Consider the following 25,736-nt stretch of genomic DNA (forward strand, 5'->3'; position numbering starts at 1 on the left):
ACTTTCATTTTTACAAATGGTCTCCTAATGATCAAAGAGCCCGAACAATTCAAAGAAATAAATTTCTAGTAGAGAAAGTTTAAGTTAGATAGTCGGAGAGATATGTCTAGTCAAGGGCATGGGTGTGGAATAAAGACTACCTGAGGACAGTCTCATAGGCAAACCAATCTCTGCGTGCCCTTGGGCAAATCCCAGAAGCAGAAAGGATGATGGCTCTTAAATCCTGAGCAGTCACCATGGCCAGGTATTCTACAGGTCACACCCCTTGTATAAAAATCTTTGGAACCCTCTGTAGTTTGAAAATCAAACCATTCTAGATTTTTAGAAAGGTGATATGGTACATAGAGGTTATGGGTTACCTCTCTCCCCAGGAAGTACTGAGGTATTACCCTATAATCAAACACATCAATATTTCTACAGAGAAGCGTATGAGTAGTCACAATAGCAACTCTAGATAGTTTTACATCCGTGCAGGTCAGATTGTGTTGCCAAGTGAGTTTAGATGATGTCAGATTTTACTGCCAAATGAATTATTTAAAATGCCTTAAGGTTTTAGGACATTCTAATTTGGGAGTGGTGGCTAGGGTTTGTGATCCCATACTAAATACCTTGCTTACATTTATCTCACTATTTTGTAAAATCCTCAGGTGATTAATGCCATTATTGTTCCCAATGCACAGATGAGAAAATGAAGACTCAGAGACATTAAGCTACTTGGCAGAGATCAAATGTCTCATAAATGGTAACACTGGCTTTAAGCCCAGGAGTGTCTGACGTCCAAACCTGCATGCTGACTTTCATCCTATCCTGCCTCCTCTGTTCTGTGCCACTGGTCACAGGAGAAGAACACAGCTCCTTGTGAAGCTACCTGGCTAGGCCAATGGGTTGTTACAGAAGGAAAAAGAAGAAAGGGAGGGAAGGAAGGAGGGAATATTTATCTCCCTCTTTCCATCCTTTCATGAAATTAAAAAATATAACCCTTCCTCTCCAACCCCTGACCCATAGGGAATAGCTAAAAAACTGGAACCAAAATGGCTTAGAGAAAGAGGAGAGTCTTCCAGACATGTTCCAATTCTTCCCCCGCCCCTGATTTTTGCTTATAGACATTAGACTATTATCCCACTGCTGCCACCACATGTAAAGAAATAGGTATTTTAAAACAGGCTTTGCTTTAAAAATATAAAACTCTCAAGCTTATTCCACAGTATCGTGCTCGGAAAGAGCCATGGGCTTGAGGCCCATTTGGAGGTGGCTTCCAATCTCAGCTCGGTGGTTTACTGGTTATGGGAACTGAGAGAGTGTTCTCCTCTCTGAAGACCCTGCCTAGAGAAACTGCTTCTTCCCTTCTACCTCTCGGTCCAGATGAAAGCTTGGACCTAGAACCAGCCTTCTAGATCTTCAGACAGCCCACAGAAGAGAGGCGATGTGTGCTCTGGGTGGAGGGAGAGGGGTCCTCACACTTCCCCCTGGTAATTCACTCAAAGGCACCCTACCTCTCACAGTAGTCCCCACTCTGCACCTCTCATCCCAGGTCCCACAGTCAGGGGACAAGTCTTATCTCCTCATCTGGTGTTAGACCTCTGCAGAGCTGACGGGCCTTGTGGACGCTTTTGTGCCTCGTCCTGTCAAGCAATCCCTCCTAATGAGCACTCACTCTCCAGACTTTACGCCAGAAGGAGAAAGGCCTCCATTCATGTATGGAGTCACTCTGAACCAACTTTCGAGTACTCATTATACATGAGGCATGCTAAGCATAAGGGTTCCTCTCCTTCTTCCTTCCTTTCTTTCCTCCCCTTCCCTTCCCTCCCCTCCCTCTTTCCTTTCCTTCCATCCCCTCCCCTCCCTTCCTGCTCCCTCCTCCCTCCCTACCTCTCTCCCTCCTTCCCTCCCTTCCTTCCTTCCTTCCTTCCTTCTTGTTTCCTCCTTGCTTCCTTTCTTCCCTTCCTTCCTTTTTTCCTTTCCTTCCTTCCTCTCTTTCTTCCCTTCCTCTTTCCATCCATTTCTTTTTCCTTTCTTTTTTCCTCCCTTCCTTAGGCATTTACTGAGCATCTTATATGTCCCAGACAATGCACTGGGCACTCAGGATACAGTTGCCAGTGACCCAGAAAACAATTTCTATCCTCATAAGGCTTAGATGTTAAGTAAGTTGGGCATGAATACTGCCAGCCCACAGCTCACTGTTGCTGGAGGAAGCTGTCTTAAATTGCAGTGTGATATCTGGTATGAATGAAGTCACACAGGACTCTGTAGAAAGACAGGCAGCCAACCTGGTTATGAGGGTCATGAAAACTTCCTGGGGGCAGTGATATAGATATTAAAATCTGAAAGATGAGTAAAGATAATGGTCAAGAGCAGAGAAGGGTGCTTTGAGCAGAAGCAACGTGTGCAACAGAAGAAAGCATACAGCTCATGCAGAGACCCAAGAGTAGCCCTCTGGGCCAGGTCAGCAGGTTTGAGGTAGGGATTAATGGAGATTCGGCTGGAGAATTAGGAGGGGCATATCCTGCATGGCTTTTTCTTGACAGTAGGGGAGCACCACAGGCAGGTTTCAGGCAGAGGCATGAGAGAAACTGAGATGGTTGCTATGCTTACCAGGCTTCACTTGTCATGTTGGGAAAATGACTTCACACCCCTGTTGGAATGGGAAGGGGGGACCTCCTGACACCTACCTAGACCCCTGATGCCCTCGGGAATGTTCTGCTTGAACTTGCGGTTCCAAAACCAGACTGTAGGCTGCAAAGGGGGCAGTTATGCCGGAAGCTGCGGCGTGTGTGTTCCTATAATCATTAAGACCAGTTCCCGAGCTGCTGGGTAGCTAACTCTAGTTGGTGTCAGGGTAATTAACCAAACTGCCTGAACTTTATTCACAGCCTGACATGGTGCACTCTTGAGACTTGTCACTGTGGTTAGTCGGGGGGCGGGGGACTTGACACAAGGCTGATTAGGGAGTGTTTTACACAGCAAGAAGCTCTCTGATCTTCAGCTGAGCAGGGCTCCCCTCTTTCAGCTCATAGGAGAAATGCCTGCCAGGGTAGAGAATAAAAAGCATCCAGTCCAACCCCCTCATTTTCAGATGAGAGAGCAGCCATTTTGAGTATGGCCGTGGTTTTCCCAAGGCCACGCAGAGAGTTTCCTCCGCTGGTGGTATTACCACCAGCTCTTCATGGCTCCATTCTATCTTTTTCTTATTGTCTAAAAAAATGCTATTTCCTAACCAGCATTTCTTAAATTTAATGTGCATAAGAATTACTGGAGAGCTTGCAAAAATGCAGATTCTGATTCAGGAAGTCTGGGTGGGGCTGAGATCCTACATCTCTAGCAAGCTCCCAGCTGATGCCAGTGCTGCTAGTCTGTGGACTAGCTTATGCTCAGTGAGGAGCTCAAAAGACCCTTTCCCAGAGGCCACCTTTAACTTCAGCAGAATTGGCACAAGGTGCCTTAGCTTGGGGCTCACTAACTGCAATGGGACCTGAAACCTAAGACTCCTGAGATCAGAGCTGCTCTGGTTAAAGGGTTCTCAGAGGTGGTATACCCCAGCTCCTGTGCATACCTGAATCCCCTTGTTCTGGTCAGGGCTCTTTTAGATTTCAATGAACTAACTTAGTTTCCTTGAATAAAGCATCGCAGGAAAGGCTGGGCAACAAATGCCATCTGCTCACCTACTCCACTCCCCACCCTCTGAGGACCGACTTACTTATCAGGTTATTCATCCTAGCAAAAAAAATAAAGATAAAATAAAATAACTGCCACCCAGCTCCCCAAGGCTGTGTGAACTTCAAACCCCAGTGTCCACGATAGCTAGAAACTTCTCTTTCCCCCCCTTATTTCAACCTTCTGAAAGGGACAATCTGATGGATACAGTTGATCTGTTTGAGGCTCTTTTCTTCTCTGGACCTCAGAAAGCCCTGCAACAAAATGGAAAGACTTGCCCAGGTGGTCTTTCAGGTACTGCAAAGTGCTGATTCTCTATGCCTCTAAAGTGCTTTGCAACCAAGTGCTTTAGGAAAAAATACCTTTATCCTGGTCCCTGGGAAAGACATTTATACAAAGAGGTTGCATCTGGGCCTCTCCTCTCCAACTGGTGAAGTACTGACAAAATCTAGCCACGTAAATGGGAATTTTAATATTTCATTTGTGGGACTGGTTCCATGAGGTCATTCCCAAAGAGTGATTATCCCAACAGGAATATGAGTACTTACAATTCTCAAGGCCCAATTCTGAAGGAGGCTTTGTAGGCATTTGATTTGGAGTCAAAAGGACTGGTTTTCCACATCACCTCTGTGGGCAAGTCCTAAAGTCTCATTTGACATGGAGAAAACTGAAGTTTTTCTTAGATCTGGTATTCAATGATTCCAATCTAATCATTATTTTATTTTAAAATTCTAATTTCTTTCTTGACTGAGTCTTGGAGTGAAGACAAAAAGTTGCTACTCCCACAACCTCCCGGGCATATCTGTGCTTACACCTTATCAGGTTCCCCAGCTCCTAGTTGCCAAGGGAAGTTTGAGTATGTTACACAGGAAGCGCCATGGTGCTCTCCAATGGGGGCTTGTTTTTCAGGTTGCACTTCAATAAGAAAGGATTTTTTTTTTTTTTAATGCCAAGATAATTTAAACCTCTTTTCTGTAACCCCTGCCCTCATGGTTCCACTGCAGCCCTGCATCTCCATTGCTATAGCACAAAATCTGAGATCAGCCGCCATGCTGATCTCAGATTTCTAGCTCCAGGACTGTGAGAAACAAATTTCTGCTATTTATGAGCCATCCAGTGTAAGGCGTATTTGTTAAAATACTACCATGATATCCTATGGAAAGAACACGTCACTAGAAAATGATACACTTTTTAGCAGCCAAGGACACGTAGGCATGACACAAACTCTTAGCACTTAAGTTTTTGAAGTCAGAAGAGGGTGTTTGAGCTGAGACGGGGCTACATGGGACCAGGTCACTGTGAGACACCTAAGGAGGATACAGACAGGGCATCCTTCCTAGACGAATGCCCATGCACAAATATGTGTAAAGTGTTCCCTGCAATTCTAGCAGCTTCCTCTCCACCCTTAGCCAACTCAAGCCTACCCGTGGACCACTTGTTATAGACTAAATGCTGGTGTCTTTTCAAAATTCATATGTTGAAACCTTACCACTCAATGTGATGGGATTAGGAGGCAGGGCCTTTGGGAGATAACTTGGTCATGAAGGTGGAGCCTCCACGAACAGAATTAGTGCCCTTATTAAAGGGACCCCATGTGAGGATATGACTAGAAGTCAGTTGTCTGCAACCAGGAAGAGGGCCCTCACCATAACCTGATGATGCCGCCATGCTGATCTCAGATTTCTAGCTCCAGGACTGTGAGAAACAAATTTCTGCTATTTATGAGCCATCCAGTGTAAGGCGTATTTGTTAAAATACCACCATGCTTCAGGATTGCGTCTCTTTGTGTCTATCTCAGCCCTATTGGATCTCAGCTGCATTTTTCACCTGAGATACTGGGGTCAGCAGCTGCCCCCCGCCACCAGAGTTATCTTCAGCAGTGCACAGGTGACGCCCACATTGGATGTCCTTGGTCTTCACAATTCAACCAGGCATTGAGTAGGTGGGAATGTGCTAAGGGAGCCATGGCAGGTAGGGTATGCTTTTGCACAAACTGACTTAGCTTTTAAACAAAACCTGCTTTGGCCAGACATTTGTGTGCAAGCATCAGCTTACAGCAGGGAACAGCACTCTGTGGGCTCACAAAAAATATATGAAGGAGGCCATATGGAGGTGTGCTGTGGCTGTGGCCTGCTGCATGGTGACAAAGGGCTGGAGGCTTTGAGTTCTGTTTGTTTTCCAAGTCCAGATGAGCAGTGAACAGGGAATCTGGAGGCCTGCTTCCTACTTCCATGTCTGACACTCTATTACCGAAGGACAAGCCTCCTGATGCCACAGGATCTCAACTTTCCTGTCTATGACACAGAGGGAGGTAGTGGATTATATGGTCTCTTGCCTCTGGCCTGAGCATGTTCTGATTATATGAAGAAGGAGGAGGCAAGACAAGATAAGAGGTCTCGCTTCAGCAGTTTCCTCCTTCAGGGTCTGGTCTGGGACTCCTGATACCCAATACCAAGTGGTCCCTCTCTCCCCCTCCCCTAGTCCTGAAAGCTGGGGCTTTGTGGCAGGTAACACAACTTGCCTTGTGTTCTGCACTTGAGTGCTCTTGAGTTTCTGCTCCCCAGAAAGATCAGTTTCTTGCCAATGTCATCACTTTTAGCCAGCGGGGACCTATCAGCGGCTCCATCAGGCACTGGGGGCCCAGACCCCCCTTGGCTTTAAGTCTGAGCCCTGGGAACACTGGGGAAACTTAATTCTCGAACACCTTCCACTCAAAGAACCACTGTTCTGCAAAACCAGTGCTGGCCCCTGTATTTCAACAGCTTTCGGGTGGGTTTCCCACCCTAGACGTCGATAGGGCCCGAAACGCCTGTGAATGTATTGACCTGACTTCACCCGCAGGCTCAGTTTCAAAGGGTTGGCTGAGCTCTGAGCCCGCCCTCATTCCATCTGAGGCTCAGCTCCTGGAAACCTCAGGCTGGATCTCAGTTACTGGGAAGCCTTGCTCTGAATGTGGGTTTTCACTCAGTGTTTCCCGATGAGCCATTTCTTGTGGCGGGACGCCCACCGCTTAGGGGAAACAGCCTTCTTTCTGGGAACTTCTTGCTTCATCTCTCCTTCTTTCTATGCCAGAGATTGCGATGAAGAGGCACACACTTAGCAGGCAGGAGAAACGGGGTGCAGTCATGCCTGCCCTTCTTTCTCACTAACACTGTGCCACCTTGGACAAGTCATTTCTCCTCGGTGGATGTTGGTTCCCCCTGAGCTTATAGCAGTAGGTCTGCCTTCCTCATTGAGGGGGATAAACAGGAAGCACCATGTAATGTTATTAGGGAACCCACTCAACAAGGAAGGAGTATTAGAGACTTTTTTGCTATTTCCCTTCCTGTGACTAAGAAATCAGCAGGCAAAGATTGTGAAAAACCAGCCAGCTCTTTGGAATTACAAATGTGCACACACCATCCCACTGAGCATCATTTTCAAAAGGCATATTAAGCAGCAGAGACCACAGGGGGGGACCCATGTAAACAGACCTCAGATCCTGGTGAAAAAGGCTCCCAGAAGCTGTCACCTACTGAGCTGTTAGGGGCTGCTCCTGCTTTCTGCCCCCGCCCCCACAGCCCTGGCTGGTGAGAACTCCTCTCTCAGGGACAGGGTTCTGGTTCATGGAGAGAGGCAGGGTCCTGTTGCCATGCAGAGCTAGTGCTGCTCCAGGTTCACAGCATGCCTTCAAGACCCAAATCTCCCAGGGCTTGAAGCTCTCCAGACTCTCACCCCCAGATACATCTCCCAACGTCATGGGTGGTACCCCATGTTTTTTCCTGTACCCCCACAGCAGCCCAGGGGGAATGTTGCCTGTGCTAGACCAGTGAAGATGCCAAAGCCCCCTGAGTTGAATGAACTGGTCGAAGACGACGTTTTCTGTTGTGATGCTGGGATTTGACTCGGCACCCTTGCTGTTCCTTCCATGCTCCCGGCTCCCTGCAGAAGCACAAATGAAGACTGAAGTCTTGAAAGAAGCCAGGGCCAAGCATCATTAAACCCAGGAGTCCTGTGCTGATACAAAGCAGGGTCTCCCTGGTTGTTGAGGCATCATGGCTGTGTTGGCCGGAACCCCTGTTTGCCAGCAAAGGTTGCAGAAGCTCGTGCTCACTCCTAGGGGCCATGAGGATGCAGACAAGTGGGGTGCATTGTGTTTGCCTGAGCTGCTGTGGGCTGTGCTGGGCAGACCTCCCCTACCTCCTGAGGTGACATTCCATATGACCAGCTTCACAATCCAGCTTTCTTGATCATGGGTGAGGGGATTCCGTGGGGGTAGGGACACTGCCCAGGACTTCTAGGAAGCAGCCAGCGTTCAAGGCTCAGCACCACCACCATCTCACTGCTGTGGAAGCAAGAAAAGGAGACTATAATTCAGCCCAGGGTGGTTAATGGAAGGCTTCCCAGATGACGGACGGCAGGGAGAAGATTAATTCTGAAGCAAGAATAGATGTTATTTAGGAAGGGAAGGGCATTGAAGGCAGAGATGAGGTGAAAGACAGCATCGATCATCTACCGGCTACGAGTAGTTGAACCTGACTGCAGTTGAAAATGAAGGAAGCAGGGCCGGGGAGTCAGGGTGGGGGTGTGGATGAGGCTGAGGAGCAGGCAGAGGCCAGATTGTGGCAAGCTGAGAGTCTGAACTTGATCCTGAAGGCGGGGAGGAGTAAGAAGAGTTTTAAACAAGAAGTAGTGTGGCTAGAGGTGGGTTCTGTAAAGATCACTCTGTGGGCAGGCGCGAGATGCTCATCCCTGTGCAGGCTCTGCGAGCCAGTCTTGGTCCTGTGAACCGAGGTGTCCCTCTAATGAAGTGCTAATTGCAAACCGGTCAGTCACACTCTGGGATGTGCTGGCCCCAACACCCAGAGTTCAGCTCTGTTCCTGTGAGTATGGGTGCCTACCAGGAAGTGGGGCTGGCCTGTCTTCTCGGAAGAAGCAGCAATTAAAATGCAACCCTGAGACATCAAGGACTCAGCCAGCTCTGTTTATTTTTATATACTGATAAAATCCTCAGAAAGGGAAGCCAAGCTTTTCAGAGCAGGCTGCTCACGCCCACCCAGCTTGCTGTGGATCTGCAGGGAGCCCCTGCTCGGAGGGGCAGTCAGTGGCTGTGTCAGTGGGTAAACATGAGCTGGTCTGAGGAAGTGGGCACATGAGGCAGAAGGAGTTCTGAACATGGCTGCAAAGCCCCAGGTCCCAGAGCTTCAATTGCAGCCGGAGTCAACTCATAGAGCATAGAGCACCTACTGTGTGCAAAGAGATCTTTTGAGAGCCTTGCTGCAGAGTCAAGGGACTGTCAGGAAAGGGAAGGGCCATTCTGCTGTTCATCCTGTTTGGATGGGAAGACCAGCTGAACTTCTCACTGTGGGTCAAACTAGGTCTCTCTACACACATTTTATAATAAATTCTGCCCCTGAAATTCCCATTGGAGGAACCAAAACATCAGATCCCTATCCCCCCTTACCCATTTCTTACTAGAACAGGAGTTTAGGATGCCCAAGCATGGGAGGCAACTGCTTAGTGGCCCCCAGGACCCCTGCCTTTTAGCATTCAGCCCCGGATCGGTATCACATTTGGTTTGTGTGACTGATTGCATCTAGCAGAAGTGTGGCATGTCACTCCAAGGGTGGGATATAAAAGACATTGGTGTCTTGGTTGTGCTTGCTGTCTTGGGTCATTTGTTCTGGGGAAGCACGCTGCCAGGTCAGAAGCATGATGGAGAGCTCACATCATGCAGACAGACGCCTTCTGCCAACAGCCATGCATGAGCTAGGATATATGTGCCCCAGCCTCATTAAGCTTTTGAATGCCTATAGCCTCAGGTGACATCTTGACTGAAACTTCAAGAGAAAGCCTGACCCAGAACCACCCAGCAAGGTCCTTCCCAGATTCCGGACTCTGACCTTAAACTGTTTTCTGACCTTAAAACTGTTGTTTTAAGCTGCTAAGTTTTGGGGTAATTTGTTACACAGCCATGGGTGACTGATACACCATGGTAGACATTGTACTATCTAGAACACATATAACATTGTACTATCTAGAACACACCAACCTTGTGATCTCGGGCAAGTTACTTCACCTGAGTGACTTAATCTTCACATCCCTAAAATGGGGGTAGTAACAGTGGCAACCTCATTTGCTGTGACGATGAGGTCAGTGAACGGTGCATTAATTCGGGTCCCAGTACATATTAAGTGTTCATTAAACAGGACTGAGCATCAACACCATTTTTTTCAGCCTTTCCTTCCAGCTATAACAAACTTCTTACAGATCTACAAACTTAGGACTCACACCTTTTCCTAGCTCTGGGTTTTGCTGCTTGTCCCTGTGCAGCCGCTGCTGCTTCTGGAGACATTTCCCTCACCCCTCCACCCGTCATCCTCACCTGTCTGGGTTGCTCAGGTGCCTGTTTGCTCTGGGAACCAGTTCCTGTAGGCAGAGATGATCATTCCCTCTGGGCTCCCGCTGTACCATGAAGATTGTCCTGGTCTTTCTTAATTATGTTTTACTGTCATTTTTCTGTGGTCCTTTGTGTCCTAAGGGGGATGCAGATAGTAGGCATTCAGAAGTGAGTTGCACCAAGGTTCTGCTGGATTTATACAAGAATGTCCTGCAGGGAGGAAGGCCAGCCTTGCTGCTGACCAGCCATTCACTGGCAGCCTCTGGCAGCTGTAAATAGTCAAATCCTCATTCGACTTGCATGTATTTTTCACTCTTTTATATTTCCTTTTGCCACCACAGGAAGCTCTTACTATTTTATTTAGTTCCTTCTTGAAGCATATCTTTTCACTTTTATTTTATCCCCTTTCATAATTTTGTCTTATTCTTTAAATAGAAAGTATCTGTATACTTGAGACTAGAAAAGCAGACATTAATAAAGGAGTTGACATAACTTTATTTCCGTTAATCTGGTTCTGGTTAATCTCTTCACTCTGAAGTTCATTAAGTGTCGATAAAGTGGAGACTCTTACCCTGTTCTTGCCCTCCAATACAGAGAACACTGGGCAGTGGGGCCACATCACATGGCTTCTAAACTTCAGACAACTCTGCTTCTAAGAGAGGAGGGAAGCCCCAGCACCAAGAGGCATGACCTCAAATACACCCCAGTCTCTGTGTTCCATAAGGGACCTAATGTTCCATAGCAAACAGGGATGCCAGGAATTACCCAACTTGGACTTTAGCCCGGGCACCACCTCTAACTCACTGGAGACATAGAACATATCACCCGGCCCTCAGGACCCTCAGCTTCTTGGTCCTGAGGGGACCAATGGCACACCCTCAGGGGATTCATTTGCCCAATAATTCTTGGGTGCAGACACTAAGCCACACTCTGTGCTGGGTCCAGTGTCTGCCTAGAAATAAGCTGTTCCCTGCTCTCCAGGGGCACTCAGCTGAGCGAGGAACAAGGTCTACATTCAGGTCCTGGTGACTGCATGGACAGAGAGATACAGAGGGAATGGGAGAACAGGGAAGAAGAACAGCTAGGCAAGGCTGGGAGCACTCTGGGAAGGCTGCAAGAGGAGGCAGCACCGGAGCCGATGGAAGTCTTAGATAAAGATGAGGAAGGCATGATGGAGGCAACCCAGGCATGGGGCTGAGAAGTAGTAGTGCAGATTCCTGTGTAAGTAGGCTCCTGTGCACGTGGCATAGCTAGGGGATGAGACATCCGGCAGTTTGGGGTTCTAAGTACAGAAAGCATGGAGCAGGAATAAGGAGATGGGTTGAAGGGGGAGCTGGAGAGCCTGGCATGAGCCAGGCCGTGGAGGAGAAATACAACACGTCTGAAAACGCTTTGTAAACTCTGAAGACCTTGCACAAATGTGAGGGCCATCTATTGTTTCAGGACACTTAGCTTTCCAGCTGCCATAGCCCGTCTTTACAGAAAACATGCTGAAACCAGCGTCTTTTTTTTTTTTTCTTAAATGATCCTCCTTTCTACAGACTTGCAGAGTACAATCAAGTATGTGACTGTTCACGTGTTGTCATATAATCAAATGATTGGTGATTTTCTTTTTAATTTCCCTTTCTTCACCCAGTTGTGTTTCTACTGATTTCTCATTGCAGGAACATAAACGCGGTGTCTCCGTGTTTTTAGGAGTAAATTGGGAAGTGCTCACTTAACTTCTCTATCCAAGAAACAAAATCACTTCTCCCTCCATGCAATCCTGCAATCCAATCACCTGCGGCAGGAGATGAGGAAGGAAATTACTCTGCTTTTCTTTTGCTTTTTTCCTAACTAGTGGTATTTGAGAAAATTAAGTATGTTTTATTTTATATTCAGGGCCCCGATCCTCAGACACACTTGGGGACTGAAATAGGAGAATGCCGGTTGTTTATAGAAGCAAATATTTCATCGTATCCCTCCCCAGCCCCTATGAATGTCTTCGTAAATGAAATAATAGATTTTGTTTTGACACTACCTTAAATATTTCCACTAAGGCAAGACTCAGCATTGCAAATAGTCCCTGTTTATCACAACTGTGGAGATTTCACTTTTCTGGGTAGGACTGTGGAGCAGGTGGCCTGGTCTTAGGGTTCCAGTACCCTTTGCCTAAGTCCTGTCTTTGCTCATGGTATGATCTTGGGCATAGACTCCCAGCTTGGATGGGGGCAGCTGTAGGATGATAGAAAGGGAATTGGGGCTGGGCGCAGTGGCTCATGACTGTAATCCCAGAACTTTGGGAGGTCGAGGCAGGCAGATCACCTAAGGTCAGGAGTTTGAGACCAGCCTGGCCAATATGGTGAAACCCCGTCTCTACTGAAAATACAAAAATTAGTCGGGTGTAGTGGTGGGCACCTGTAATTTCAGCTACTCGGGAGACCGAGGCAGGAGAATCACTTGAACCTGGGAGGTGGAGGCTGCAGTGAGCCAAGATCATGCCATTGCACTCCAGCCTAGGCAACAAGAGTGAAACTCTGTCTCAAAAGAAAAGGGAGACGGGGAATTAGACATGGAGGCAAATAGAGCAGATTGGAATTACGCTTCTGGTGCTTACTAGTGATGTGATTTGAGGCAATTTACTGACACTTTTAAGCCTTGGTTTTCACATTTTGTTACGTGGGGTGCCCGTCCTGCTGGACTATTGTAGAAAGTTTAAAAATGCGATGGCATATATAAGGTGCTGAGATAGTGCCCAGTAACTGGTGTTGCTATGTGCAATTGCATGGTTTCTGTACTGAACAAAGATGCCAGCCAAGGGGTAGATGGAGCTGACACCCTGCTTTGCTCTTTTTTTTTTTTTTTTTTTTTTTGAGATGGAGTTTCACTCTTGTTACCCAGGCTGGAGTGCAATGGCGTGATCTCGGCTCACCGCAACCTCCGCCTCCTGGGTTCAAGCAATTCTCCTGCCTCTCCTGAGTAGCTGGGATTACACGCATGTGCCACCATGCCCAGCTAATTTTTTGTATTTTTAGTAGAGACGGGATTTCACCTTGTTGACCAGATGGTCTCAATCTCTTGACCTCGTGATCCACCCGCTTCAGCCTCCCAAAGTGCTGGGATTACAGGCGTGAGCCACCATGCCCAGCCCTCCTGCTTTGCTTTTCTAACTTTCTGGTCTGCCATATAGAACCCTTAAAAAAAATAATCTGCCCAGAGGAGAGCATTTGGAAGAGTCATCCTGCAGAGGTGGAGTCTCTTTGCAATTCACATGTAAGTGAATTTCTGGGAGAGAGGGCCCTGAACACAGGGAGAGAAATCTTCACCCCACTCCATTGGATTTGACCCCACCATCCTCCTATAAAAAGGCATACAGCCTCAGCTATAAATCTGTACAAAAGCAGAGATGGCACCATGTCCTGAAGCAGCACAATCATCTCCACATGACTCTGTGAAAAGCATTGTTTAATGTTTGAGCTGAAATCTTCCTTTATGCATCTTCTCCTTGGTTATCTATGGACTCTTTGGAGCCCTCATGAGCAAGTAAGTCAGTAAATACCAAGTGCTCATTGGCTAATTTATTAAATAGCATATTGCTTAGGTTAGGCTAGGTTTCTGTGCTGCAAGAAAACAAGCTCTGTGACTTAGCACAGCAAAAATATATAATGTGAGTTCACTACCAGTAGGGGAGAGGAGAACTTCTGCAGGCCCCAAACCCACAAAGACTTCACTACGTGGAAGAGTGTCATCAGTCCTGGCAGTGAGTGAGAGAGAGAGACTGGAGAATCTAGTATGTGCTTTTCCCTGAAGCAGCAGAAGGAATGTATGTCACTCTGGCTGACATTTCACTGGCCAGTCACATGACTCTGCCTATATATAAGGGGTCTGGGAAATGTGGAGTAACAAATGGATAGTCCAGTCAACATCGCTATCTCTGCAACTCTCAGAACAGTGGGCTGATTCAGTTAAGGCCATGCACAGGGTACTGGCCTCCAGTATACTGGGTAGATATGGGCAAGCCCCTTTCCATTGCGAGGGCTCATTTCGCCCATGGGGAAAATGAAAATATGAACTACCACGTTGACTACAGATAGGGAATGGGACTTGGGTGTTCCACAGGCCCTAGCTCTCCAACACTTCCTCCGTGGGTTTGAGGCATTTGAAAACACAGCTGGGAAAGACCCCAAAGCATACAGGGACATGTGAGAATGAGAAATCCATCTAAGAAGCCAGACCCCCTTTTCAAATGTTTAGCTCTAGAGCCCTCCAAAGCAAATTATGAGTGCGGAGAGAGAAGAGGGTCTTTCCGCTCCTATTTCACCAGAGCCTGTGATGCCCACAGCGTAGCTCCACTTTTAACAGTGCCTGGGGTGGGTGGAAGGGCCTGGTCTGTGACCACAGAGAGAACTTTTGTCTCCCGGGGTGTCCAACCAGCCTCTATCCTGAGGATTACCGTAACTTTTAAATAAGGCAAAGTTTCCAGGGAGTTTGGCCTTTTGATGTGGCAGCTGTAGCTGGAAAACAGGCCTGCTCTGCAGACTTTACTGCCTGCCGATAGCCCAGGAGCCGCCACCCACATCTCAGAGCCCACACCCCATAAACAGCCCAGATCATGTGTCTTTAGGGCAGGGTGCATGAGAGGGGTCGGGACCACCATGATGTGAGAGGACTGCCTTGGCTGATAATCTCACAGGGCCTGGACCACCCCAGGTCCCTCACAAAATGGGGGTAGGGGTTTGAGATGGCAGAGGAATGAATAAGGTGATCTTAGATACCCATGGCAAAGTTGTCAGTCTTGACCTCCATGTCCTACAATACCCAGGCAAGAATGGAGTGGAGAGGGGGCTGGAGCCAGGAAGTCCCTGCAGCGTCTTCACACCAGAGTATGTGTCTGCTTCCTCCAGGCAGCGGGAAGTACAGGGACCTGCCTCACTCACCTGTGATGCTGACAGAACTGAAAACTGTCCCTCTGGGGACAGTTACCGACAAAGCACACTTTGAGCCTGTCGCTTCATTTGTATTGGACGTCTATTTATTGAGCCTCTACTGTGTACAAGGTATGTGTCTCAGGCACTGAGAGCTCAGCAGTAAATAGTAACCCCTGCCCACAGACCTGCTCTTCTGGCTTAGGGTGTTTATGACATCACTGAAGTTTATGACATTGATGGCACCCACCAGGATTCATCCAAGTCACACAGCTAATGTAGGGCAAAACTGAGATGAGAACTTGGGCCTACAGGTTCCCATGAGGGCAGCACTTTTCAAACTTTCTCACTGAAAAATCCCTAATAGGGTGTCTGGGGGCAGGGCCCCAACCAGCCAGATGCAACAGTGACATTTCTTTGATATTTCAATGCTTTACTTGAAAAATTTATATGAATGTTGAATTCTGTACCATGTTATGTCCATAGTTGTTTTACTATAGAGTAACAGTGTAAGTTACTTAATATATATGTATCCATTAAAAAAAGTGTTCGCTTCATTCATCCTGCATCTCTGTATTTCTCTTGGCACACAGACACGTACTCTTGGTGACCCTCAGTGCGGGAAGCACATTGTGAGCTCACACGAACTCTCCTAAATTGCCACTGGGCCTATGGGCCAGCTTCTCTTTGCTGGTGTTCTCAAATGAGTTATAGCATACACAAAGTTAAAAACAAATGATGAACTAGGAAAGAATATTTGCAAATTATATGGCCATGATCCCTCAAATACATAGCATACAAAGCAATGGGGAGGAAACAAGACCAACAGTACAAGACCGTTGACAGCCATTTATGTGAAAGGATATACCAATGGCTGTTAGACATACAAAGCTCTGCTTCACCTAATTCATAATGAGATAAATGCACATTTCAATCATGCTGAGATGCTCATTTTTACCTATAGGGCTGGCAAAAATCCCAATGTTGGTTATCACGTGGTGTTGGGGAAGTGTACAGAAACAGTCGAGCCCATTCATTGCCACTGCTCCAGGTCTAGAGTGGCTCAGGCCCTATGGAGAGCACTTGGGCAATATTATAGAGAAAGCACATTTATAAACAAGGTGCTTTTATGAGGTGAACCCCTTTGTTTTGAGTGTCATTTATGTATTCAGCACTGGCCAGAAACTTCATGGGAATAATGAGGCACTTGCACAAGGCCTGCCTCCAAGGAGTTTGTGACCCTGCCTAGTGGCACTGGAGACAGGACATAGTAAAAATAAAGATATTTTATATCTCTCATTTGTCAAGAAACTTCAAATGTAATAGGTCATTGAGCATCACAGCAACCCTGCAAGGTAAGTATTTTTATTTCTATTTTCCAGTCCAGAAAGCTGAAGCAGAGCATAATTTGCCCAAGGTCACACATACAGTAACCCTAGAGCCAGATGAAGAAGCAGGAATTTCCATGCACTTTCCGCTGAGGCCAAGCAGCCGGCTCACGGGGGAGTGTGGCCTCTAGTAGCACCAGATTGTGTGCATGACATCCAGAGAGAGTTCCAGGGAGTGGGAACCAGTGCAGGTGCAGGTCACTTGAGTCTGGCCTGGAGGCCCAGATGGCCTATGCATCACTCTTACCTGGGTTCAAGGTTTGGTTCTATTACTTACTATGTGTGTGACTCTGGATAAGCAGCAAAACCTCTCTGAGTGCTATGCTATTTTTATGTAAAGTACAGGCAGTAATATGATTTTTGTGGGGATTAATGAATATTTTAATAATAGTATCTTTAAAGTACTTAGCCTATTGGCTGCTACACAGTTTGCAGTAGCAGTGGTGATGAAGGAAGAAGAGGAGGTGGAGACAGAGGAGGAGGAGGAGCGGGGGGGGAGGAGCAGAAGCTGGGGGTGGTGATTAGGCTTCATGAAGGGGGGCGGTCTGAGCCTTGAAGGATGGGTAGAATTCACACTGGGATGCAGGTGTGTGTGTTTGCATATTAGAAAAAAGGTTCTCCTCTGAATTGGGTCCTTGATGTATCCCAAACCCAATTCAAAAGTGAAAGACGTCTGTTTGATGGCAGTGTTTCTGAAAAGGTGGTGGTGGGTTCATAGGCTGGCCAAGGAGCCACCATGTTTCAGGCCTGCAGGACTGAGGCACTCAGAGCTGACCGAGCCAGACCTCTGCTTTCCACCAAGTGGGACTGTGAAACACTCACAGTAGCTCAGGCCACCAAGGGTGCAGTGGAGGGAGTGACTCACACAGAGGGAGCAGCATTTTTGCCCCAGCCAGATCACAGTGCACCCCTATTCTCCCAGAGCCCAACAGTTGAACTATTTAGAGGGAAAATCTCATTCACGTTGGGAGAAGAGGGAAGATACTTTTCCTCCTAACTTGCCATAGAGGGCTAAGCACTAATGGAATTTGAGGTTTCTGGTCAAGCCCCTAGAATCTCACAGCCCCTGAAACTCCATCTAGAGGTGAACTTTTAACTCCCAGAATGATCCCAGAAAGCTCTTTTCCCTCCCCCTCTCAGCTGCCAAAATGACTCCCCAAGTCTGCCCTCCGTATAAAAACACAATAAAACCTTATACAATCAGGAAAGTATTCAAGGCTCATAATAAATAATTGCCCTGTGACTGGTGGATTGGATCTCCGGCACGCCCTCAACGGGCCTTTTTCTTTAACAGAACAAATAAAAGGAACAGATGCAGGGACTCCTCTGCCAACAGCACGTGACCTCTCCTTGGGGCCTGGAGGGTCACAGGGGAGCAGCCTCCCAACACTGGACACACAGGAATGGCAGGACAACACCCGCCCCAGAATGCTGCTCTAGAGACACGGGAAAATCTTCAGCAACAGCAGCGCTTTCTTCCCGCGTCCTCATGGCCTGTCTTCCTCTTTTGCTGCTAAGGGGGTACGTCCACAGTAAGAAGACTCACCATGCCCCAGTGGAATCCCGGCATTCCCTGTTGTGAACTGCGCCTGTGAGGGATCCAGGTTGCAAGTCCCTTATGAGAACCAGCTGACCAGCCTCATCAGCTCTCCCATGCCCCCAGCACACGTGCTCCAAGGGCACTACCCTCTTTGCTATCTTCCATCTCACCCCTATTTCTCCTGCTCCTTTTGTCTCCTGCTCCTCTCTCTCCCTCTCTCCCCGTCTCTCCATCCTTGTCTCCCTCCCTCGTTAGACTGTAAGCTCTTCACAGGCAAGGCCAGCCCCGATGAAGCTCCATGTTCTGGCACAACTCCTTGATACGAGAGGAAGCCAGTAAATGTCTGCCAGATTAAAACATGAACTAGAAAACACAGTTTGTTGAAAAACAGGAAGTGAAAGGCCACCCTACCAGGTACCTTTATGTTCTCTTCAAGACTGATCCTAGTGCATTTTGCTGCTTCGGATGTCTCTGCTTCAATTCTCCAAGTGTTTCCTGACAATGGCTGCTCTGCCTGGCTCCTCTGAATACAGTCACGTGACACAGAGCCCAAGGCCTTTCCTATGCTGTGCTAACAGCACGTGGTAGCTGCAGGCCTGTGTTGGCTCTGCACAGCCAGCATCCAGTCCCCTTCCTATCTGAGCACCTCGGGCTCCTCTCTGGGGCCAGCCCCTACCCCTGGCATGCAGTTCTGAAGATTTCCTGACCTCTCCAGCACCCAAGCCTCCACCCAGCCAATCCCCATATTCTCCCAAGAAATTCACATCTGCTTGCTAATGGCAAATAGGCAGAAACTGACTGAGCTGGCAGTGGCGCTTGGATAAGATTGCCCTTAGGTCGCTGCACACCCACACTGGAGTGGCCCTGCTCCTGCCCTCTGAGAAGCCTGCCACATCAGCTCTTCCCTCTGTTCTTTCCATCTAATAAGTTCCCTTTGATACTTAAGTTATCTGGAGCTGGCTTCTGGTGCTTAGAACCCAAATATCCTAAGTTCAGATTTCTTCACCTTGACACTACCAGCATTTTTACTGGGTAGTTCTTTGCTGTGGGTATCTCACTGCTAACCAGCATGGTGAACGACCAGTGGATGCTGGGTCTCCTTGATGCCGTGATGCAGCCAGAGCTCCTATCCTAGGGTTTCTTAGCCTTGGTACTATCAGTATCAATAAGGACTTAGCCTTGGTACTACCAATACCAATGCTATCATTTTGGACTAGATGATTCTTTGCTGTGGACACTGTTCTGTTCATTGCAGGATGTTTATCAGCATCCCTGGCCTCTATCTACTAGATCAGAGTAGTTCATAACCCCTGGGGTTATGAACTGGTACTGGTCAGTGGTCTGTAGGAAAGGGCCATACAGCAGGAGGTGAGCAGCCAGTGAGCGAGCATCACCGCCTGAGCTCTGCCTCCTGTCAGATCAGTGGTGGCATTAGATTCTCATAGGAGTGCAAACCCTGTTGTGAATTGTGCATGTGAGGGATCCAGGTTGCAAGTCCCTTACGAGAATCTAATGCCTGACGATCTGAGGTGGAAGTTTAATCCCGAAACCATCTCCCCCAACCCCATGGAAAAACTGTCTTTTACAAAATCTGACCCTGGTGCCAAAAAGATAGGGACTGCTGCACTAGACGATAGCTGCACCCCCTACTTGTAACAGATGTATCTAAACACAGCACAACTGTCCCCAGGGAGGTAAAACCACTGCCATAGACTGATTTAGTGGTTGAAAACTAGCGTCCCTAAATGGAAGTGGTGGCTGAGTGCACATCATTTGGTATTAGGCATTGAATCAGCAGTCAGGGGACCTGGAGTCACCTTGCCTTCCTTTACTTTGCCTTCCCCACTTGCTCCACCTTCCCCCCAGGACCAAACCTGAGCCAGAGTGGGGGCAAGCTGGGAGAAATCCAAAGGACTGCACGACGGCACTGGAAGATCCATTACCACGTCCCAATGAGTCCTTACTTGTCAAAGAAGTTAAAACCTGTTTCTTGGCCATCTGGCTGAACTTGCTGATAACTAAGGCAACTGAATAAATACCCAGACCAGTGAAGTCTGTCTGAAGTATCCACATTTCACTTATATTGGGTGGCATTCTACAGACAACAGTGAAATTGTTCTTGCAAAGACAAACCTGTCTTTCTTCCATCAAGTGCTCTTTCTGCCATAATGACCAGCATGGTGGAGTGGGAGGAGAAACAAGCTGAAATTATAAACCTCAGAGATACGGAGCTCAGAGGCTGCCCTTTCAGACAAAGCGAAGCTCTGACCCCTTCTCACACTTCAAATGGAAGCCTCTTTGAGCCCGGATCAGATGCCAGTGGATGCTTTGTTCTCCCCTTCTCAGGCCCCAGTTGCTCACCTTGGAACTTTCTGAGGCCAGTTAGGTGCAGGTCCACCAAGGACATCTGGCTGGTGTAGTTTCAAACAGGTAACTCTTAAAATCCTGACCTTTGCCCTCTGTGCTTTAGCCACTCTCAGGTGGGGGAGGAAGGGCGTTGAGTGTAGCCTGGACGTCAGGACGCGGAAGATGAGGACCCAGATCTGTCACTAACAGCTACAGCTTGGGAACACCTTTCCCCTGCCCGGGCATCTGTTTCTCCATTTACAAACTAGTGTTGGAATAACTCAGTGAGTCTCAAAATTTCTGTTAGTTTCTCCTGGTTACTCTAAACCCTCCCATGGAGTATGTGCACTTGGGCAAACTCCCATGGATGCATAATTCCTTAAAACACATGAAGCTACCTGGAGCCTCTCACATCCACGCAATTCAGGGTGAGGTCATTGGACCAAATGCCCTTGAGGAGCCACCGCTTTCCTGACCCAACTGTAGTAGCTCAAGCCCGTCAGTTTGGCTTGTGTGATGGTGGACAGGGCGTGAATTTTGAAATCAAATACACCTGGTTTGGGATCCTAGCTCCTTCTGTTATTAGCTCTGTGATAATTCCATTTTCTAACCTTCCCAATTCTCATTTGCTCTGCTTATAAAATAGTGAAATAATACTCCTGTAGTTCATTCTAAGCATTAAATTACGTAAAGTGTGTGACCTCCACACACCTAGAGAATTCTTAATTCATTTCTGCTTTCCTACCCTTTCCTCCTCTCCCTTGTCCTTTCGTTGGTATTAGCCTCCAGTTAAAATAAGAACAGAAAAGCAGTTAGTATATCAGATTGTTTTGATATCTGGGCAGGTCCTGGGGAAGGTGTGATTATGTACCTATTGTTCACAGCAATACACACACACACACACACACACATATACACAAAATGTGATATCTTATATATATCATGTTTTGTGTATATAGATCTCAATATATATATATAATATATACACATTTAGTGTTTGTGTGCATATATATAGTGTGTATGTGTATATATATGTAATATATATATATACATTAAATGTGGCATTCCAAGAGAGAAATTTACAGTGTAGGAAATGACTGTTTACAAGCTGTGTGCCTGTGGTTAATGGGCCTACCCTCTCTGAGCCACTTCTGTAAATGGGGGTGATAATGCCTCCCTAACAACCACCCACTCAGAATTCCTTCTGGATACCAGACACTGGGCTGAGCATTTACATATCACTTTATATCATTAATGGCAAGTCTATTGTGAGGATGGTGTGAAATAACCTACTTGGAAGGGCTTTATAAATAGTGAAACATGAGGCAGATATTTCATTTTCCTATTATTAGTAGATCTCAAGTGCTTGTTTTCCATTGTGAAAACAGGAGGGACTTTCCCAGTCAGAAGGGTAAGTGTGTGTGAATGGGTCGTGCCAATGAATGACGTTGAGTCAAGGGCTGTTTCAAAATTAAAAGGTGAGTGCCGGCTGGCAGCTTCCTTCCTGGAGCTTCGGTAAAACACTCAAGGAGGATAGAACACAAGATAATTTCTCTTCTTGCATGTTTCACAGAACATACAAGTCTCCTCGCTGAAGGTCTGATTTACCCATTTCTCATTTAGCGCTCAATTTACTGGATGCTGCAGCACAACAGTCCACATCCTGGGTGAAATGATACATCTGGTAATAAAGTATCTAAATGATGGATAAACACAGTTTAGGGAGGCTTTGGTAGGTAAAGCCGCACTCAGCTACTCTAAAAAATTCCCATGCTTTGGAAACTCTCCCCAAGACACCTACATCCAACACATAGACCTTTTTGTCTTTATTGAACTGAGCCGCCAACTCCAACGTGTGCAAATACAGATTTAACAGGCAAACGTGCAGCCAACTCCAGGACTGTAAGTGTTTGAAACTGCAGATCTGTTTGATGAGCAAATAATGCACGATCAATAAAGACGTGTCGAAATGAAACGAAAGGAGAGCAGCTGTTTGCTGAACCTTCTCCGGTATAGATAGTGCGCAGACCGAACCATAGGGAAATGCGGTGCAGGGGTATCAGGCCCAAGCAGTGCATGTTAGAAAGAGAATGCTGGAATTCTTGACTAACGTGGACTCACCTGGGTGGAGATAGGGGCAGGCTGAATGCAAAGGGGACCCTGCCTGGAGTCGCCCTGTGACTTCTCGCCAAAGAAAGACATGAAGATCAGGAGCTGATTGGAGAACTAAGCCAGGTTTACAAAAATTAATACCTTGATTCATAATAGCCAAAAGGTGGAAACCACCCAAATATTCATAAATGAATGAATAACATGTGGTATATTCATCCAGTGGAACTCTATTCAGCCTTAAAAGGAAGGACATTCTGCCCAGGGTGGCTCAGGCCTGTAATCTCAGCACTTTGTGAGGCCAAGGCAGGAGGTTCACTTGAGCCACAAGTTTCAAGACCAGCCTAGGCAACATAGTGAGACCTTGTCTAAAAAATTAAATATAAACATAGCCAGGAGTGGTGTTGTATAACTGTAGTCCAAGCTACTTGGGAGGCTGAGGAGAGAGGATCTCATGAGTCCAGAAGTTTGAGGCTGCAGTGAGTCATGATCACGCCACGATACAAGCCTGGGCAACAGAGCAAGACCCCATCTAAGAAAAAAAAAGGAAGGAAGGAAGGAAGGAAGGAAGGAAGGAAGGAAGGAAGGAAGGAAGGAAGGAAGGAAGGGAAGGAGGGAGGGAGGGAGGGAGGGAGGGAGGGAGGGAGGGAGGGAGGGAGGGAGGGAGGGAGGGAAGGAAAAGGAAAACAGAAGGAAATTCCACATGGATGAACCTTGACGACATCAGGTGAAGTGAAATAAGCCAGTCACAGAAGCCATATCTTATATGATTCTGCTTATGTGAGGTAACTAGAGTAGTCAAATTCATAGAGATAGCAAGTAGAATGGTGGTTTCCAGGGGCTGGGGAGAGGGGAGAAGGAAGAGTTATTGTTTAATGAGTTCACAGTTTCTGATTAGGAAGACAGAAAAATGTTCTGGAGACGGGCAGTGGTGATGGTTCCGTAACAATGTGAATTTACGTAATGCCACAGAATCTTACATTCAAAAGTGGTTGGAATGGTAAGTTTTATGTTCTACATATCCTACCACAATAAAAAATTACATCCTATAGTATTTTTCCATTCCAACTTAGATTTGAGTTGTCAAGTGTCAACCTCCACCATCAGATGGTGAACAAGTTGGTACCAAGGATTGAATCTGATTTTCCTAGCATCCCTCACTGTGTCCAACATAGTCCTTCTCGAAGCATGGTCCATGCACTTCCAAGGGTCCCCCAGATGCATTCAAGAAGTCCGCGAGGTGAAAGCCTCTCCACAGTGGTACTGAGACTTGATTTGCCATTGGCTTTGCTGGTGCTGCTGTGCACAGTGACCATGCAAGGACAGTGGCCACGGTAACTGCTGGCGCCTCAGCAAGAATCAAAGCAGCAGGCCTAGACTGGACTAGTAGTCATCGTACCCTACTGCATTCAGTCTTTAAGAAGGTACTTAAGAATGTCCTTGATGAGGCAGAACAACGTATTAAATTAATTAAGTCTCAATCCATGGGTAAACAGTTTTTTAATATTTTGTGTGACAAAACAGGGCGTTTATGTCCAGCACTTCTGCTCCGCCTGCAGTACAGTGGTTACCTCAAATAAAGGTCCTTGTGAGTGTCATGTTAAAATAGCCACTTTTCCCCATGGGATATGGAAAAAAATGTTTTTTTTGAGACGGAGTCTCACTCTGTCACCCAGGTTAGATTGCAAGTGCAGTGGCGTGATCTTGGCTCACAGCAATCTCTGCCTCTTGGACTCAAGCAATTCTTTTGCCTCAGTCTTCCGAGTAGCTGGGATTACAGGCATGCACCACCACACCTGGCGAATTTTTGTATCTTTAGTAGAGACAGGGTTTCACCATGTTGGCCAGGCTGGTCTCGAACTTCTGACCTCAACTGTTCCCCCCACCTTGGCTTCCCAAAGTGCTGGGATTACAGGTGTGAGCCACCATGCCCAGCCAGGATATCATTTTTATTTGAAAACATTACTGATAGGCAAATTAAGATTATTCAGATTATACAGTATCTGGCAGATGATACTTTCTCAAAATCGAATGAAGGGAGTCTTTTGCTTCAAGGAAAACAACTGATGGTATAGTTGCCAAAACTAAAATTTAAGCATTTCAAAGAAACTTAGGGTTTTGGACAACTCGTCTTCAGCACCATGAACTTGAGTGTTTCCCAATACTTACAGGATTTTCTGACAAGATCAGGGGTAATATAAATTAATGTGATTTCTTGGATGTTATATAATTAAATAGGTCAACATTTCAAAACATCTTTGGCTAGTGAACCAATATTTTCTAAATGACCAATGCATCATACTCCAAAATTGTGCAGGGGTAAAAGGTCCATTTAAAGTACAAGATGGAAACATGGAATTTACCAAAAGTTCACTGACATAATTTCAGATTTCACATCACAACTAAACTAAGAAACTACCACATGCTGAGTTTTGGTGTAGTGGCAAAAGAGAATAGCCACAGTTGTCTGAAAAGGCAATATTCCTCTCCTTTCCAACTACAAATCTGAAAGAGTCAGGAATCTTTTCACAAACTTCAACCAAAACAACATTTTGCAACAGATATAAAAATTTAGCTTCCTTTTATTAAGCTAGATGCTGAAGAGATTTGCAAAAGGGTCAATAGCATCTTTCTTATTAAATTTTTTTCCATTTTGAAAAATAGTTATTTTGAATAAAAAATATGCTAATATATAGTACGTTTTTATTGCTATTGCTAAGTGCATTATTAAATACGTCTTTTTAACATTTCCCAGTATTGGTTTTTCATATTGATAGATATAACCTACATAAGCAAAAGCTCTTTGTTGTCAGTAACTTTTAGGAATGAAATGGGTCCTGAGATCAGAAAATGTGAGATCCTCTGACGTGGTCTTAGCACTCATCTTGCTAAGTAAATAGATGAACGACTACAAGTCTGCCATCCCCTTTATTTCATAAAAGTCAAGATATTTTAATGGGAAAGGAAGGATGGATCTAACCTTGGTATCAAGGGCAGTTTGAAGATTTAATAGATTTGGCTTCACTGAAAGCTGGACTCCTGATCCTCGTTCTCCCAGCTTTGCCCTGGCCCTGTAACTCTGTTCTGTGTCAGACTTTGTAACCATCAACCTAGAGTAGGAGTTGGCAAACTTTTCCTGTAAAGGACCAGATAGTAAACATTTTAGACTTTGCAGGCCGTACAGACTCTGTCGCAACTACTCAACATTGCCATTGTAGCACAAAGCAGCCCTAGACATTACATAAACAAATATGTGTGTTGTGTGCCAATACCCTTTTATTTATAAAGTGGATGGTGGCTGGACTTGGCCCATGGCCAACCCCTGATGTAGAGAGCTGCAGAGGGATGGCTGGGTGACTGGGGAGACACCGTTCCTGCCCGGCCACCAAGGTCTCTGAAATTGCTGAAACTGCTGGGTA

At 46.5% G+C, this 25,736-nt stretch overlaps 1 long non-coding RNA gene and 1 pseudogene across 1 annotated transcript; both read right to left on the bottom strand.

Annotated features, from left to right (window-relative positions):
• Positions 1-25,447, bottom strand: part of LOC108594107 (uncharacterized) — a 29,944-nt pseudogene extending 4,497 nt beyond the window's left edge.
• Positions 1,914-15,384, bottom strand: LOC118146290 (uncharacterized). Its single transcript, XR_004731918.3, has 3 exons — positions 14,947-15,384; positions 10,016-10,166; positions 1,914-7,975 (listed from the first exon to the last, which is right to left on the bottom strand). It is a non-coding gene; the product is annotated as an uncharacterized LOC118146290 (long non-coding RNA).
• Positions 25,448-25,736: the final 289 nt, after the last annotated feature.

The sequence above is a fragment of the Callithrix jacchus genome, chromosome 12 (assembly GCF_049354715.1).
Source record: "Callithrix jacchus isolate 240 chromosome 12, calJac240_pri, whole genome shotgun sequence".
Classification (NCBI taxonomy): Eukaryota; Metazoa; Chordata; class Mammalia; order Primates; family Cebidae; genus Callithrix; species Callithrix jacchus.